Raw genomic sequence first — 17719 nt, 5'->3', positions numbered from 1 at the left:
ATTCTCACCTTATATATTACTGGCATATCTTCATAATAAATAGCCTATTCAAGGTATATGTATGACTTTCATTCGTAGGCTAAACCTAGTTGCTGTGCGATAACCACCAACATACATGAACAGATTCACATTATGATATTAACTGACAATAAAGGTAATAAAACCATTCTCATGTTATATATTATAGGCATATCTTTGACTTAAGTTTCATTCGGCAACTAAAAACAGTGATGATATTGGTGAAACGACATCAGTTGATTATTTTAAGAATGTAAACAAAAACAGAATGTAAATGGTAGATCGCTATGTCCATATCATAATACGATAATATGGTAATAATACATGCAATATGATTAGACAAAGTAAAACAAGTTTCATTAAAATGATCATTAGTATTCTCAATACACAACTATTATTCAACTTTTACTAATGGATATCCGTCAATGTTACAACCAAATCAAGCAACAGTCGGTCTCTCTCTCTCTCTCTCTCTCTCTCTCTCTCTCTCTCTCTCTCTCTCTCTCTCCTCTCTCTCTAGAGAAACAGCCGATTGCCGACATCATCTGCTATAACTATCGAGCATTTATCGAGTTGTGTTTAAGTTGTCACTGCCAATGTTCAATGGTGGCTTCCAAAAGTTAAAATAAAATACATTTTTACTCATTCTTCATATGATGGAGATCTGAAGAAGAATCTCTCTCTCTCTCTCTCTCTCTCTCTCAGCGATGAAGCATAAACAAAATACGTAAAACCATATTTTACCTTCTATGTTATCATCATATCTTCAAAATAAAATGATATTGTTATGATACAATAAAGTTTTATGCATACTTACCTGGCAGGTATATATATAGCTTATCCTCTTGTCGCACTGGCAGAATTTCAAAACTCGCGGCAACCGCTAGTACACTGGTAGTTCAGGTGATCGCCACCCCGTTCCCGTGGCGCTGGTGCTCGGAACCATTCCCATTTTCCTCAGATTTTCTCAATGAACCCCTGTCTCCTGAGGGGAGGAGGGTGGGAATTTAATTATATATAACCTGCCAGGTAAGTATGCATAAAACTTTATTGTATCATAACAATATCATTTTTATGCATGACACTTACCTGGCAGGTATATATATAGCTGATTGACACATTTGGAGGTGGGTCATAGACAGCAACATCGTCATAATTTAAAAATTAGTTAATTTTTAAAATTACTATTAGGTTCCTTACCTGCTAAGGTAGCTGACTTCGTAGGTCCTGCCTCTTAGCCTGCTAAACCTTAGTAGCTCTCAACTAGGATGTGACCTGTTTGTTGAGAAAGCTAATAAAAGGGTCTGACAACTAGACATGACCAATTTGCTGACAGAGAACCCTAGCCCTCATTTACCACGGGCATTCATGCTAGGAAAGTTAGTCACCTGAACCACACACAATCACTATAACAAAATACTACACCAAAAAACTGAGCAGGTAATAACCTTCTCAGACAACCATAAAACACTATAACCTAATTAAAATAATAGCCTAGCATGTTAGTAGGTTATGGGGTGGAAACTCCTTTGCCCAGTACTGTACCTGAGGATACGTACGGGCCTAACGTTTGACAATGATCAAAAGTTGTCTCTCACGTCTACCGAATTTGTCCTCCAAAACGTAGAATCTATAATGTCCTTGAGGGCTAAATTTTTTCTGAATGCCAAGGACGTAGCTACCGCTCTCACTTTGTGAGCTTTAACCTTAAGCAAACCGAAGCATTCTTCCTGGCAAAGCAAATGTGCTTCCTTAATGACTTCTCTTACGAAAAAGCCATAGCATTTTTAGACATGGGTCTAGTAGGATCTTTCACAAAACACCAGAGAGAACCTGAAGCCCCTCTAATGCTTTTTGTCCTTTCTACGTAGTAACGTAAGGCTCTTACTGGGCAAAGAACCCTTTCCTGTTCTTGACCTACTAAGCTCATCCAGTCCTAAATCTCAAATGACCTTGGCCACGGATGTGAAGGATTCTCATTCTTGGCTTAAAAATTCCTCTTGGAACGAACAAACTGCTTTGTTGTGCTTCCATCCTACTTGTTTGTTAATAGCTTGCAGCTCACTAATCCTTTTAGCTGTAGCTAACGCTACCAAGAAAATAGTCTTCTTCGTTAGCTCTCGTAAAGAAGCACTGTCCATAGGTTCAAACCTATCCGTTTCTAAGAATTTGAGTACGACATCAAGATTCCAAGAAGGAGCTCTGCAATGTCGATCCTTCTTCGTATTAAAAGATCTGAGAAGATCTCTAAGATCTGCATCATTGGACAGATCTAATCCTCTGTGCCTAAAACACTGCAGACAACATACATTTGTAACCCTTAATGGTTTGATTTGCCAAACCCACTTCCTTCTTCAGAAATACAAGAAGGAAATCTGCAATTTGGGTCACAGAGGTACTGGATGAAGAAATCTTCCGATTCTTACACCATTTACAGAAGTTCTCCCACTTCGACTGGTACACTTTGATAGTTGAAGCTCTTCGTGCTCTCACAACTGCCTTCGCTGCTTCTCTAGAAAACCCCCTCGCTCTGACAAGTCTTTCAATAGTCCTGAACACAGTCAGACCCAGAGCGAGGGTGTTCTTGTGGAACCTGTCGAAGTGGGGTTGTTTGAGAAGATCTACTCTCGTGGGTAGACTTCTCGGAGAATCCGCTGTCATTCCAGTACCTCTGTGAACCACGTTTGGGCCGGCCAGTATGGAGCTATTAGAGTCAGCCTTGTTCCTTGACTTTCTCTGAATTTCTTCATTACCCTTCCTAAAATCTTGAACGGGGGAAATGTGTACGCGTCTAGCCCCATCCAATCTAGTAGGAAGGCATCTACTGCGACTGCAAGAGGGTCCGGGACTGGAGAACAGTAATTCAGTAACCTCTTCATCGCTGCGGTAGCGAAAAGATCCACCACTGGCCTGCCCCAAAGCTTCCACAGCCTCTGGCATACTTGTTGATGCAAGATCCACTCTGTCGAAAGCACTTGTCCCTCCCTGCTCAACAGGTCCGCTCTGACGTTCTTCTCCCTTGAATGAACCTGGTGAGCAGGGTGACGTTTTTCTCTCTCTCTGACCACAGAAGAATCTCCTTCGTCCAAGTTGCAAAGAGTAAACGAGGTGGGTCCCTCCTTGTTTGTGTATGTATGCCAGAGCTGTGGTATTGTCCGCGTTGATCTGCACCATTTTGCCGCTGATCCACGGTCTGAACGCTTTCAGAGCCAAGAAAATCACCATCAGTTTCCTGCCTCTTTATGTGCCAAGCTTTCTCTTCTTCGTTCCAAAGGCCTGACTCCTCTTGAGGGCCCAGCGTCGCTCCCCAGCCTGCGTCTGACGTCGGAAAATAATATCAGGTCTGGGTTCCCCTGCTGGAGTGACGTACCCTCTGCTAACCTTCCCGGGGCTAGCCACCACTTTAATTCCTCCTTTATCTTTAAAGGAATTGTAAACAGGAAGGAAATCTGGTTGCGATCTTCTTGACCAGACTTCGTTCAGAAAGAACTGTAAGGGCCTCATGTGAAGTCTCCCTAGGGAAATGAACCGCTCTAACGAAGAGAGTCCCCCCAGCAGGCTCATCCACTCTCTTGCCGAGCATTGGTCTTTCGATAGGAATTCTTGCACTTTCCAAAGGCACATGGTCTGCCTTTCGGGGGACGGAAAAGCCCGAAAAGTCACTGAGGATATCAGAATCCCCAAATAAACTAGCTCCTGTGTGGGGATCAGATGTGACTTTTTCAGGTTCACCATAGACCCAGCTGCTTTGTTAAATCCAATGTGAGGTCCATGTCCTCCAGACATTGCTGCTTTGATTGTGCTCTTATGAGCCAATCGTCCAAGTAGAGAGACTCTGACTCCTAACAGATGAAGCCACTTCGCCACGTTCGCCATCATCCTTGTAAAGATTTGAGGGGCCGTGCAGAGCCCAAAGCAAAGGGCGGGCTGAATTGATATATCTTGTCCCTGCATCACGAATCTCAAATATTTCCTGGACCTTGGATGAATCGGAATATGGAAATACGCATCCTGAAGGTCCAGCGTCACCATCCAGTCCCCTGGACGTACCGCTGCCAGTACTGAATCGTTCGTCTCCATCGTAAACTTGGTCTTTTCTACGAACAAGTTTAGCTGACTTACGTCCAGTACTGGCCTCCACCTCCTGACGACTTCGGTACCAGAAAAAGACGGTTGTAAAAACCTGGGGATTCGTGATCCAGAACAGGTTCTATGGCTCCCTTCTCTAACATACTGACAATTGAATGCCAAAGAGCCTCTCTCCTCTCTAAATCGATGTAATGAGCCCCTAAGGCTCTCGGAGCTGTAGCGAGAGGTGGTTTCTTTAGGAAGGGGATCTTGTAGCCTTCCTTCGCTACACTTACAGACCAAGGATCCGCTCCTCTGCTTTGCCAGACTTCCCAGAAGTCTAAAAGTCTGGCCCCAACACACGTCTGGAGGACTTCGAACTCATTGTTTGGTTGAGGTTTTCGAACCTCTTTTGGCAGGAACTCTTTTCCCTCTAAAGGCTGGTCGGGAAAAAGTCCCTACCCCGAAAGGGCTACTGTGCTGTCCTTGTTTCCTTCGGTGTCTTCTTCACTACTTTTTGAAGGCAAATACTTCCTTACTGAAGACGTCAGCAGGTCCTGTGTAGCCTTCTGAGTAAGGGAAAGCGCAATATCCTTAATGATGTCTGGTGGGAAAAGCTGTCCTGAAAGTGGGGAGAACATCAACTCCGACTTTTGCGCGTTCGAGACTCCTTTCGCAGCGAACGAGCACAATAGAGACCTTTTCTTTAAAACACCTGCTGTAAACAGTGAAGCAAGTTCATTAGCTCCATCCCTCAAGGCTTTATCCATACAGGACATGATGCTTCTAGGTAAATCCGAGTCTGAAGAATCTCCCATCTCTGAAGTCCGAGCCAATGCACCCAACGACCAATCGAGAAAATTAAAAACTTCAAAAGTCCGATAAATACCCTTTAGCAAATGATCGAACTCTGAAGAAGTCCACCACACTTTGGCTGCGTGTAAGGCATGCCTACGGGAGCTGTCCACTATATTAGAAAAGTCTCCCTGGGAGGAGGCAGGAACTCCCGCCCAGGCCAAGACTTTCCTTTCCGTAGCGTTCCAAACACCAGACTTCGAAGACAACTTGGCCAGAGGGAAAGCAAAAGAAGTCTTCCCCGACTCTCTCTTCTCCTTCAACCACTCATTAATACGTTGAAGGGCTTTCTTCGCTGAAATCGACAAGGTCATTTTCAAAAAGGAAGATTTCTTGGGTGCTTTCGTCTTCGAGAATTGAGATAGAGGAGATAGCGGGGCTGAAGGCTGAAAATCTCCTTCAAACAATGAAAGGAGGCACTCGGTTAGCTTCTTGTAGTCCGAGGAAGGAGCTTCCACATTCTTGTCCTCTTCAAAAACTCAATAAAGTCTTCCTCCTGAGAAGAAATATCCTGAAATCCAAGATCCTGAAGACAATCCATAGCGGGATCCTTATCCACAGTTTGCCTGGAGAGCGAATGCGGAACTGCCTCCTTGCAAAACCCTTCTCTTCCTTGTCGGGAAGACGGTTCCACATGCTGCCGCCTGCGTCCTGCGTCCTCTGTAACGTTTGCGTCCACCATGCGTCCATCACTCTTCCTCTTGCGTCCTGCGTCCTGCGGTGTCGGAGAATCGTCCTTCCTATAGGACACACTGCGTCCTGGGTTACGAGAAGATCCCGCCTGAGAACGAGGCGGCAACTGTACGTCCTGCGTCCTCTTGGAGGACTTAACTGGGAGCGACGAGTCCTTACGTCTAGCCGAAGGTTGTTCGGGCTTTTCCCAGGATTTAACAAGCACTGCCAATCTCTCCTGCATGTCCCGCAGAACTTCTTTAGTCTCCGCTTCCTGACGAAACTCCTGAGGCGGAGGAGATCGAGGACGCACTGGGCTAAAACGGAGAGGCGAGCGATCCTGACGTCTACGCAGCGGAGTTTCTCTAATAGGGGAAACACCGCTCATCGCACGGCTAGTCACATCTAAAGGACGAGAAATCCTCTTCCTCTTGATAGGGATTGCTTCCTCATCATCTGATGAAAAAATCTCAGGCTACTCCAACCCTCTTGCTCAAAACCCTTTCATCCTGTGACGAGCTCGGCATATGATCTCTTGAAAGGACGCGATCTTCCACAAAACGCCCAAGAAATAAATGCACTTCCCAGTAACGCCTTTCCTATGGCGTACTGCTGCAGCCTGGGACGCAACAATAGGACTGCCTGAAGGGACGACTGATCGAGAGTAAACCCCTCTCGCCTCCCTTCGACTGTCCGACATTGCCTTCCCCGTCCCAGGTTCTGGGAGCTTGACAGAGGTCTAGGTCTAGGAGCACGAGAGGGACGATCAGGCGCCCCCTCCACAACACTGTCATTAAACACTTCCACTTTGTCCGTTAACCGTTTAATCTGATCTCCCATGGACGCCGTTAATCTGATCTCCCATGGACGCAAGGGCAGCAAACACTTTCACAATTTGCAGATCAGTAGTATCCTCAGATACAGCAACGGTGGGCGCACGAGAAACCTGAGGGGAAGGTGCTACATCTACATGTGAATGAGCTGGAGAAGACACAGGCAAAGATTCATTCACAGGTTTACTCGAAGAACCAGATCTCTCACTTCTAGAAACTGATCTTCTCACCCAACCTTTTTCTAGTTCTCTCTACATACTTAACAAGAGCCTTCCACTCTTTCTCATTCAGACACTCACATTCATTGCACCTATTGTCCCACGTACATACAAACTCTCGACACTTCTTACATACAGTATGGGGATCTACCGATGATTTCGGCAGTCTCACTTTACACCCTTCTTTCACACAAACTCTAAACATACTCCCTGAATCAGACATACTAATGCAAGATCAATTGCGATTGCCAAGCTAACTTTGTGAATACGATACCAATATCCAAAAAGTCAGTCAACGAGCAGGAAATTTTATCAGAGAACCAACAACGATGTTGCCGGTTCGGCTGGCAGAGAAAATCTGAGGAAAACGGGAAATGGTTCCGAGCACCAACGCCACGGAACGGGGTGGCGATCACCTGAACTACCAGTGTACTAGCGGTTGCCGCGAGTTTTGAAATTCTGCCGGTGCGACAAGAGGATAAGCTATATATATACCTGCCAGGTAAGTGTCATGCATAATAAAGGCTATTCGTGGAATAATTTCATATCAGTGAAATCAACTTTTATCCATGCGAAGCCAGCCAGCTGACGAAATGTACGTACATATGTGAAAATCAAATTATGGTAGCGTTCACAGCAAAATTATCTTTCGAAATTGTAATAGTACTATATTTTTTTATAGTCATGGTAATAATAATGTTTGGGAATATACGTCCTTTTAGGCTACGTGTTTAGAAAAACATGAATAGAATCAGCTTTGCGACTTCGTTTATTTTGATATCTTTAATGATACAATAAATCATTTGTACTACTAACACGGATCTGTTGAGTCCAGTATTACCAATTTCACATTTTTAATGCTAGCTTTCATTTTCTTGAGGTAATTAGCAAGAAAATTTTCAATCGAGCATCTGGTAGGAAACTTGCATTTGTTTTCAATACACCTAGCATACGTATTTTGACATCAAAACTTTGTAATGATAAGTTTAATATTTCTTTTATTCTACTATGTTTATGATATATCATGTAAGAAAATGACAAAAATCTTGCAAAACCATTTTCAGGAATTGAACAGAAGAGGTTTCGAAATTATTAGGAATCATGTAACATAATGTACAAGTACACTGAGTATGTTAGAAACATGTTTGAATCGAAAAGGAGAGCAATCGGTTGAAATTAACTGGTTGGCATTGTTGTGTATGATGTGAATTTTTAGCACTTTATGGAGCAAATTCTAGCAAGAAATTGCCATTCCCATTTGGCAACACTGGCCTAACCACGTTTTGTTTATGTTGTTACTGAAGCCGTTTTCCGCCGCCGCGTTCTTTAAATTGTACCCATATAAACAAGTTAATTATGTGGCATCCAAAAGCCCTGATTCTTTTACTCTTATGGGAAAGAAGCCTAAACGTCAGATGAAGGTTATTACGTGTAATATATTAACATGTGCTGTGAAGAAAAGAGGCCCACATGACCATGCATATGTAGGCTTCTAGCTGTAATACATAGGCTAGTAGGCTACATATGTACAGTAGCATGTATACTACATATATTTTTAAGGCTAATGTTTTAAAATAACTTTGAAACTATCTTGAATTTAGTTTAAGGTGATAGTTGAAGATATATTTGGTGTTTGCACTAAAGTAGGCAGTTATAAACATTGGAATAGTGGTCTTGGGTGGGTTAACTATTAAAGTAGGCAGTTTTTTAGCAATTTTTGAGGGGGTACCAGGATAACACGGGTATTTTACTTATCATGGGGAGTTCTGGGCCCTATCCCCGTGATTATCGAGGCCCTACTGTATAAGGTCTATAGAGAAACCTGCGTTGACTATACATATTTATGTGAGAAACATGAAAGTCAATTCTATTTTAGCAGACTATCAAGGTTATTTCATGTTGTGACCATGCACTAACGTAAGGAGATAAAGGAATTATACTTTTCTTCTGGCTCTGAGTCTCTTTACAGCACATATACACAAGAAAGACTAAACTAAAAGCAATGAGATTGAAACAACTAAATAAATAATGCTATTTTGTCTTACGTTGTGAGTTCTTCCCTAGTTTTTCTGTAACTCTCTTGACCTGGTCTGCCTTCCGTTGTGTCTTCTTTCTTCTTCTTTTTCTCTTTCTTCTTATGAATTAACAAGGGGACTGTGTGTTTCGGTAAAAGCTGAATATAGAATCAATAAAAATTTCAATTTTTTTTCAAGCCCATACATAAAAAGATACGTACATGAGATAAGACTTTTTAAAGTAGATTCAAGTCAAAAACTTTTGTTTTGCTAACAAAAATTTCCCATTATTCATTATTGCATAAACCAATGTAAGTAAACCTTTTTATTTTTCCTTTCATTTTTAACAAAACTGCCTTAACATGACAAATGCCTTAGCTCAAAAACTTAAATCCAGCTCACATCAAAATATGATATTGTTATGTACAATAAAGTTTCATACATACTTACCTGGCAGATATATACATAGCTAAGACTCCGTCATCCTTGACAGAAATTCAAATTTCGCGCCACTCGCTACAGGTAGGTCAGGTGATCTACCGGCCTGCCCTGGGCGGCAGGAACTAGGAACCATCCCCGTTTTCTATCATATTTTCTCTCTTCCACCTGTCTCCTGCGGGGAGGCTGGTGGGCCTTTAATTGTATATATCTGCCAGGTAAGTATGTATGAAACTTTATTGTAACATAACAATATCATTTTCATACAATCAACTTACCTGTCAGATATATACATAGCTGATTGGCACCTTTCGGTGGAGGGTAAGAGACAGCTACTATATGGAATAGACAGGTAAACAACTATGTTGTAGGTATAAATAAAACCTTGGTTCCTACCTGATAGGTGGTAGACTTCGTGGTGTTTGCCCAGTAGTCTGCATCACCTCAAGAAACTTTAGCGAGATATATGATCTATGGCCAAGAGTTCTTGTGGGTCTGCTGATGGGGTCTTATCCGCTTACTCGGCAGAGCCTGAAAGGTGCTGATCCCACTTATATGACAATAGTACACCCTTATGAAGGAGCACACAACCAATCCCGACCACCCCTGATCCTAACCATATGTTAGAACTAAGATTGTTCCCGAGTTTATCCCTGAACTCGTCACAACAACGTAACTCAAAACCACTACGCACACATACTAATTTCTAAAAAAAAAATTATACTCATCTAATTAGATATGACAAGATTCTCTTACTGAACAACATAGACGGCCACCCGTGCTAACCAAGTCCTCCATTGTTCGAAGAGATTCCAGACCATATCCGAAAAAGAAGAAAAGTATATACTTTTAAGGATTGGTGTCGGCTCCCGTACCCAGAATCGTATCCGCCGATACGAACGGACCTAGAGAAAACACTTCTCATATGTCACACGAACGTCTTTCAAGTAATGAGATGCAAATTACTGGAGTTGCATCTCCAAAATGTCGTATCTGATGGGTTTTTTTTTAAGCGACATATTCTTATGAAACGAGAGACGTCGCTACTGCTCTCACTTCATGAGCTTAACTTTCAACAGTCGTAACTGTTCGTCAGAACAGACCTTATGCGCGTCGTGTATGACGTTCCTCACAAAGAATGCCAGCGCATTCTTGGACATCAGTCTTGTGGGGTCTTTTACCGCGCACCAAAGACCTTGTCTAGAGCCTCCCATCTGATGCTTTTCTCTGAATGTAAAACTTTAGAGCTCTTACAGGGCATAGAGATCTTCTGCTTCTCTTCCTACGAGACTCGATATGCCTTTTGACTTCAAATGACTTAGGCCAGGGATTCGAGGGATTCTCATTCTTAGCTAAAAACAGCGTCTTAAACGAGCAAATAGCTGAGTCTCCCTTGAAACCTACTTTATCTTGCAGAGCATGTAATTCACTAACTCTCTTTGCCGTAGCTAAAGATAATAGGAATAGGCATTTTCTGGTGATGTCTCGAAAGGAAGCCAGATGAGGAGGTTCGAATCTTTCAGATGAAAGAAACTTGAGGACCACGTCTAGGTTCCAGTTCGGAGGGACCGGTTCCTTCGACTTTGAAGTCTCAAATGACTTATGAGATCGTGGAGATCTTTATTATCTGCCAGATCTAATCCTCTATTCCTGAAGACAGCCGAGAGCATACTTCTGTATCCCTTTATTGTGGATACAGCTAGATGAGATTGCTCTCTCAGGAATAGAAGGAAATCAGCAATTTCCGCTATAGAGGTAGTGGAGGAGGACAACTTCTTAGATCTACACCACCTTCTAAAAACCACTCCCCCTTCGATTGATATACTTTCGTAGTGGAGGTTCTGCGTGCTCTCGCGATCGCGCTTGCAACTCCGCGAGAAAACCCTCTCGCTCTGACGAGTCTTTCGATAGTCGAAAGGCAGTCAGAGCGAGAGCGGGGAGGTTTTGATGGTACCTCTTGAAGTGTGGTTGTCTGAGAAGATCCGTCCTTCTTGGTAGGGATCTTGGAAAGTCTACGATCCACTCTACCACCTCCGTGAACCAATCTTGGGCTGGCCAAAAGGGGGCTATCAATGTCATCCTCGTCTCCTTTGACGCCACAAACTTTTTTATTACTAATCCCAGTGTTTTGAATGGAGGAAAAGCATATACGTCTACTCGAGACCAATCTAGCAGGAAGGCGTCTACCATAAGAGCTCTTGGATCTTCCACGAACCGAAGCAAAAGACTGCCAGCTTTTGGAATGAATGTGAAGAGATCCACAATGAGGTGTCCCCCCACAGCGACCAGAGATCTTGACACCACTTCTCGTGTAGGGTCCACTCTGTATGAAGGACCTGGTTCCTCCTGCTGAGTCTGTCCGCCCTCACATTCTTTACTTCCCTGCACGAACCTTGTCAGAAGGGAGATGTTCCTGTGAGACGTCCAAAGCAAAAGGTCTCTCGTCAGTTCGTAAAGGAACGAGGAGTGAGTCCCTCCCTGTTTTATTTTTTCGAATGTAGGCAAGTGCGGTGGTGTTGTCCACGTTTACTTGCACTACTTTGTTCGAACACCAGAGTTCTAGACTCTTCAAAGCCAGATGCACGGCGAAGAGCTCTTTGCAGTTTATGTGCCAGTCACCTGTGCTGGTTCCCAGGTGCCTGACACCTCACCTTCGAGCCTAATGTTGCTCCCCAACCTTTCTCCGACGCGTCGGAGTACAACACTAGGTCTGGGTTCTGTGTCCTTAGAGAGATCCCTTTGTTCTCTTCCAGAGGGGGCAACCATTTCCAGGTGCGATCTTATCTCCACTGGAATGGGAAAGACGTCCGAAAGTTGTCCAGTTTTCCAACTCCAAGACTTCTTGAGGAAGAATTGAAGCGGACGTAAATGAAGTCTTCCTAGCGGGAAGAACTGTTCGAGCGAGGAAAGGGTCCCTAGAAGGCTCAACCATTCCCTCGCCGACGTATGTTCCTTCCTTAAGAAAAGAGAGAGACTATCCGCAAACCTTTTGCGATTCTCTCTTGCGAAGGAAATACTCGAAAAACCCCCGAGAATCCATCCGAATCCCCAGATAGACTAAGTCCCTGCTGGGGCTGGGGTCAGCTGCGACTTCTCGAGGTTCACGAGCAAATCCCAACGCTTGATCAGATCTAAAGTTAACTTCAGGTCCTCCAAGCACTGTCTCTGATCTGGCCCTGATGAGCCAGTCGTCCAGATACAGAGAGATGTTTACTCCTTTGAGGTGAAAAAACCTCGCCACATTCTTCATCAGGCTGTGAAGACCTGAGGAGCTGTGGACAGGCCGAAACACAAGGCTCTTGAACTGAAAGATCCTTCCCCCCGTCATGAAGCGGAGGTACTTCTTCGATGAAGGGTGGATCGGGATGTGAAAGTAGGCGTCCTGGAGATCTAGAGACACCATCCAATCTCCTTGTCGTAATGACGCCAGGACTGAAGCAGAAGTCTCCATGGAGAACTTCTCCTTCTGAACAAATTTGTTCAGAGAGCTGACGTCTAGTACTGGTCTCCAGCCTCCCGAGGCTTTCGCAACCAGAAAAAGGCGATTGTAAAACCCCGGGGAGTTTTGATCTAGTACTAGTTCTATCGCTCTCTTGTCCCACATTTGTTCCACCATCGATCGAAGAGTATCCCTCAGCACAGGATCCTTGTACTTGGCTGTTAGTTCCCTTGGTATTGACGTTAGGGGAGGAGTGTTCAGGAAAGGGATACGATATCCCTTCCTTATTATAGCCAAACGATGACGCGTCTGTTTATAAGTGTCCAGGCCTCCACAAATCCCAGGAGCCTGGCACCTACTGGTGCTTGGAGGAGAGAAGCTTCATTTTCCCTTTTTAAAGGGACGAAAAGGCAGACCTACCTCTCTTCTCAGGAGCCTTCCTTCTTGCGGGAGGTCTGGAGGTCGGACCACCTCGAAAGGGCTGAACCGATGTACTCGGTCCTTTCTTGTCCGATGTAGAAGCAGGTTTCTTCTTCCTTGCTGACTGCGTCAGAAGATCCTGAGTCGCCTTCTCAGTTAATGAATGAGCAATGTCCTTCACCAACTGAGAAGGGAACAAAAAGTCAGACAAAGGAGAATACAGCAGCGCTGCCCTCTGAGCGTGGGAGACTGCCTTGGTTAAAAAAAGGCACCATATACCGCCTCTTCTTTAGAAGACCTGCTCCAAACAAAGAGGAGATTTCAAAAGAGCCATCCTGTACCGCTTTGTCTATACAAGACAATGTGCACAAAAGGGCTTCCGGTTCGATTCCTTCCGAATCATGGGCTTTCTTGGACATCACCCCAAGGGACCAATCTAAGAAGTTGAAAACTTCCAATACATGAAAGAGTCCCTTGAGGAGATGGTCCAGTTCAGAAATGCCCCATGTAATCCGTGCCGAGTTGAGACTTGTCGACGTGAAGCGTCAACCTAAGGTCGAAAAGTCTGCTTCTGACGTAGAACGGGAGAGCAATACCCATATTCTCTCCCGTCTGATACCAAATGCCTCTTTTACCAGCTAGTCTCGCTGGAGGCATGCAGAAGACCGTTCTTACTAAGTCCTTCTTAGACTTCATCCACGAGTCTAAGGATTGTAGAGCCCTCTTCATTGAAATGGTGGGCTTCATTTTGAGAAAAGACGAAGACTTCTTCGTCTTAGCACTCGAAAACAGAGAGCGCGGAGAAGGAGGAGCGGCAGGAGTCAATTCGTCTCCATACTCCTCTAGAAGCAAGGCAGTCAAAACTTTATAGTTCGACAGTCCTTCTCTTCCTTGATATTCTTCATCCGAGTTTCCTTCCAACTCGGGATCTAAATGAGTCTCCGCTCCCACCTCTGTACGTTCCTCCTCTGGAGGAGACAAACTCCTAATAGGAGAGGGCTAAGGAATGATATTCTTTCCTCTTCCCCGCTTTAATAGCCTTGGAAGGCGCCAAAAGCTCAGGCTTCTCTCGATAAATAGAAGACTCTTCCCGCTTGGATGACGCTTCTCGTCCGCCAAGCGTCCTGGCTAACGCCTCCCGCTTACTTGGCTGCTGACATCCGGATGACGCCTCGCGCCTGGAAGACGCTCCGCTCTCAAAAGGCGTCCTACTTGGCGCCAAAATATTGGTTGGAGCTTCACGTCTACCAACAGCTTTCAAAGACGCTTCATGTCTAAAAGACGTCTCACGTCTCTCTGGCGTTACGAAACTTTCGTAAGCAACCGCTCTCGCTCTCGAACCCGAAGCTTCTGTAAGATGTTTAGAAGCTTCACGTCTGCATGACGCTTCTCGCTTAGGCAGAGGAGAGATACGAGACTTCTTGATGGAAGCGCAACGTCCTTCCTACGAGGCGCTAAAACTCCCACTAGAGAGGCCAGTTGCTCTTGAACTGCCATAATAATTCTCCTTGAAGCTTCTCCCACGTCAACTGCATGACGCCTTTCGTCATCAATCGGGGAGGGGAAGTAGGAAAGGGTACTTCTGCGTACTCGTCGGGTGACGCTGACGCCACCTTCGCCTTCTTATAGAAGAGGGAGCGTCATCTGAGAACGCTCTGGGCTCGAGTCAATTTCGGGCTCTTTCATATGACGCTTCAGAGGCCTTGATAAATTCGACTTCCTTCCACCCACTCGTTTAGGTGATGGAGAGGGAGAGGATGAGAAAACACTCACGAGGACTTTTTCTTTTTCAGAGCGCCCTTGAGCAGCCTGCCACGAAACAGAGCTAGCTGAAGGGACGTCTGACCGTTGGGGATTCCCCACGACCTCCTTAAGGCTTTCGACTTTCCTTCTCCTCTGGGCATGGGAGCTTGGAAGAGGTCTAGGCCTGGGAGCGTCGCAGGGACGATCAAACGCCCCCTCCACAACACTGGGGGAACTCACTTCACTGTAATGCTCACTTTCACTAGCCTTACCTTGTAAGTCCGCCATTTTTGGACTTCATGTCTCGAATCGTAGCTTTCAGATCGGCGATTTCCGAGGCCGATTCCGAAAGTACACTTTGTGAATGAGAAACATAGGGAGAATCTAAATCAGTAGGATTAGAATTATCAGTAAAAGGCTCAATAGGCCTTGAACTCACACCTTTCAAACAGTCTACACCCTATCCCTCTCTAACTTCTTCAAATAAGAAGTTAAAGTCTTCCACTCTTCTGCATTTAATCCCTTGCATTCATTACAAGTATTATTAGCAGAACACTGAAACCCCCTACATTTACGGCATACAGTGTGAGGATCAACCGAAGCTTTCGGTATCCCTCACCCTGCAGCCTACATTCACACACATTCTCACACTCACATTTGAATCAGACATACTGAGAAAAATCCAAAAAGCATTCCAAAAACAGTCCACAGTAGCGAATGCCAAAAACACGATCCAGATACGTCACCAAAAGCCGAGAAACGATGATCAAAGGATGAAATAAGAATCTAAGTCAGGAGGTAATAGCAACAATGTTGATACCACCGGCGACAGAGAAAATATGATAGAAAACGGGGATGGTTCCTAGTCCTGCCGCCCAGGCAGGCCGGTAGATCACCTGACCTACCTGTAGCGAGTGGCGCGAAATTTGAATTTCTGTCGGGGGACGACGGAGTCTTAGCTATGTATATATCTGACAGGTAAGTTGATTGTATGAAAATGTATTCATAAGCTCATAGGCCAAAGGCTAGCCTACTAAAAAAAACTTTGCAAAGATCCTAAATAAGCAAAGTACCAAAAATTTCCAGTGCTTATACTTAGCCTTATTAAGCAAACCTGGGCAACTAAACACTTAAATCTTCAACTCGTATAGACACCTTACCTTATCTGATAAAATACACTGTTCATCACATATTGTTGTGATGATGTTCTTTGCTTCTTTGGCCATCTCTTCTAGGAATAAGTTTACAACAGATAAACTTCTCTCTCTGATGTGGTAACGCTATAACAAAATCATCAAGAGTAAATTAAAAACCACTCAGTCTTCTCAACATTATTTTCAATACATATCCCATATATTTTTAAGTTTTGAGGCTATGAATAGCTGCCATCCAGTCTAACTAAAATGTAATCACTATTCTAAAAATGCCTTTGAAATAATCCACAAAGCTAGACAAAAAATCAATCATTTCATTATTAGTACATAACAGCATATGGATTTCTTTCCCTATGAAGTAATGAAGTAATGTCCAAGTAATTTTTCTTTGAAATCTTCTAATGATACAAATCAACTTTACTGCTAAAAATATTTTTATATGCATCTTTTTAAAAAACACACCAAATGCATTAGCCAAATTCATTGGTCTTCATGAATCATGAACACTCCATGACCAACAAGAGATTCTTGTCTTTCGGGAACACTGATCCACGGGACAAAAAACTTGGGTTTATTATGAAACAATACTTTTTGTATCTACAAATTGTGATATAGAATACAAATGAAACTCACCTCTTCAGGGCATATTTCATGTGTGCAAGCCTGCATGTGAGAGCATATCAGTGGAAATGAAATGATGTAACGATTTTGGGCAGGGAACTCTAGACACATATGGAAATTGTCCTCAAACTGTTTGCTGAAGAAACTGCAATAAAAATATCCCAAATTATTATATCATCAATTTAATTTAAAGGCAATTTATGGGCGACAGTTTTCACACACCTAAGATAAACTGCCTAGGTTATTTTCTTTTAATGAATGGCTGTTATAGAAGAGGGTTTCTACCCTCCGCAAAAGTGGATATACAAGTGGTTAGTGCTTATTATCTTAAAATATCTTGAAATAACACTACATGTAAATGTAGAGACAAAAGGAAATAGATCATCACTTCCAAACTAAGTTATATGAATGGTTACAAACATATCATATCAAACCAAAAGGAATCACATTTAGAGTTACAATATAACATCACTTCTAACATAAGGTATAGTGAATGGTTACAAAAATGTCATATCAAAACAAAAGAAATGTACATTTAAAGTTATGTTTTCATACTGCCACTAAATTTCAAAAGGTTGCTCAGTTAAACATGTATAAAAATATATTTAACTATGCAAGCAATAGATGACAGTGTGACGAAGAGCTTACCAAAATATTGACAGATCAGAGGTTTCAATCAGCATTTCATCAAGGTAGTCAACCATTTTTGTGTGAAATACTATTTGGTTGATCAACGCAGCAAGTTCTCGATTCTCTCTGAGCCGTAATCCAGTGCGATTTGCTGTAGTGTATGCTTGAAGCCGGAACCAGTCAAGACGGATGCCACGAAAGTCAAAGGCAAACCTTCCTCTACTGGATATAAAGTAAGAGAGCCATGGATAAAACTGCATTAGCTATCACCTGTTAGTAGCAGATGGCAGAGGACACTTAATAGATAAAAAAAGAAGAGAAAGTAAGTCAGGCACATTCTAATAAAATATACTATTTCTAAATTCACAAACAACTATATCTAAAAAACATTTCTACATAAATGAAAAGTGCTTTAAGCATATATAAATCAAACTCCTAGAAATGTTTTATTAGACTAATCTTACTGTAACATCAGTTTTAAATCATTCACAAGACAGTTCAGCAATGCTTAACAAAGGACAACATGCACAATGTCATTTAACACAAACCAACATGACAGACAGACAATTATCTAAAGTAAAAGAGAATGAAAATC

The 17719-nt window shown here is 43.3% G+C and overlaps 1 pseudogene; it reads right to left on the bottom strand.

Annotated features, from left to right (window-relative positions):
- LOC135212792 (membrane-associated protein Hem-like) overlaps positions 1–17596 on the bottom strand; it is a 67699-nt pseudogene extending 50103 nt beyond the window's left edge.
- Between the last annotated feature and the right edge of the window lie 123 nt (positions 17597–17719).

The sequence above is a fragment of the Macrobrachium nipponense genome, chromosome 41 (assembly GCF_015104395.2).
Source record: "Macrobrachium nipponense isolate FS-2020 chromosome 41, ASM1510439v2, whole genome shotgun sequence".
NCBI classification, from domain to species: domain Eukaryota; kingdom Metazoa; phylum Arthropoda; class Malacostraca; order Decapoda; family Palaemonidae; genus Macrobrachium; species Macrobrachium nipponense.
Note: the sequence above shows the minus strand (reverse complement) of the source record. Positions and strands in the feature narration are given on the sequence as shown.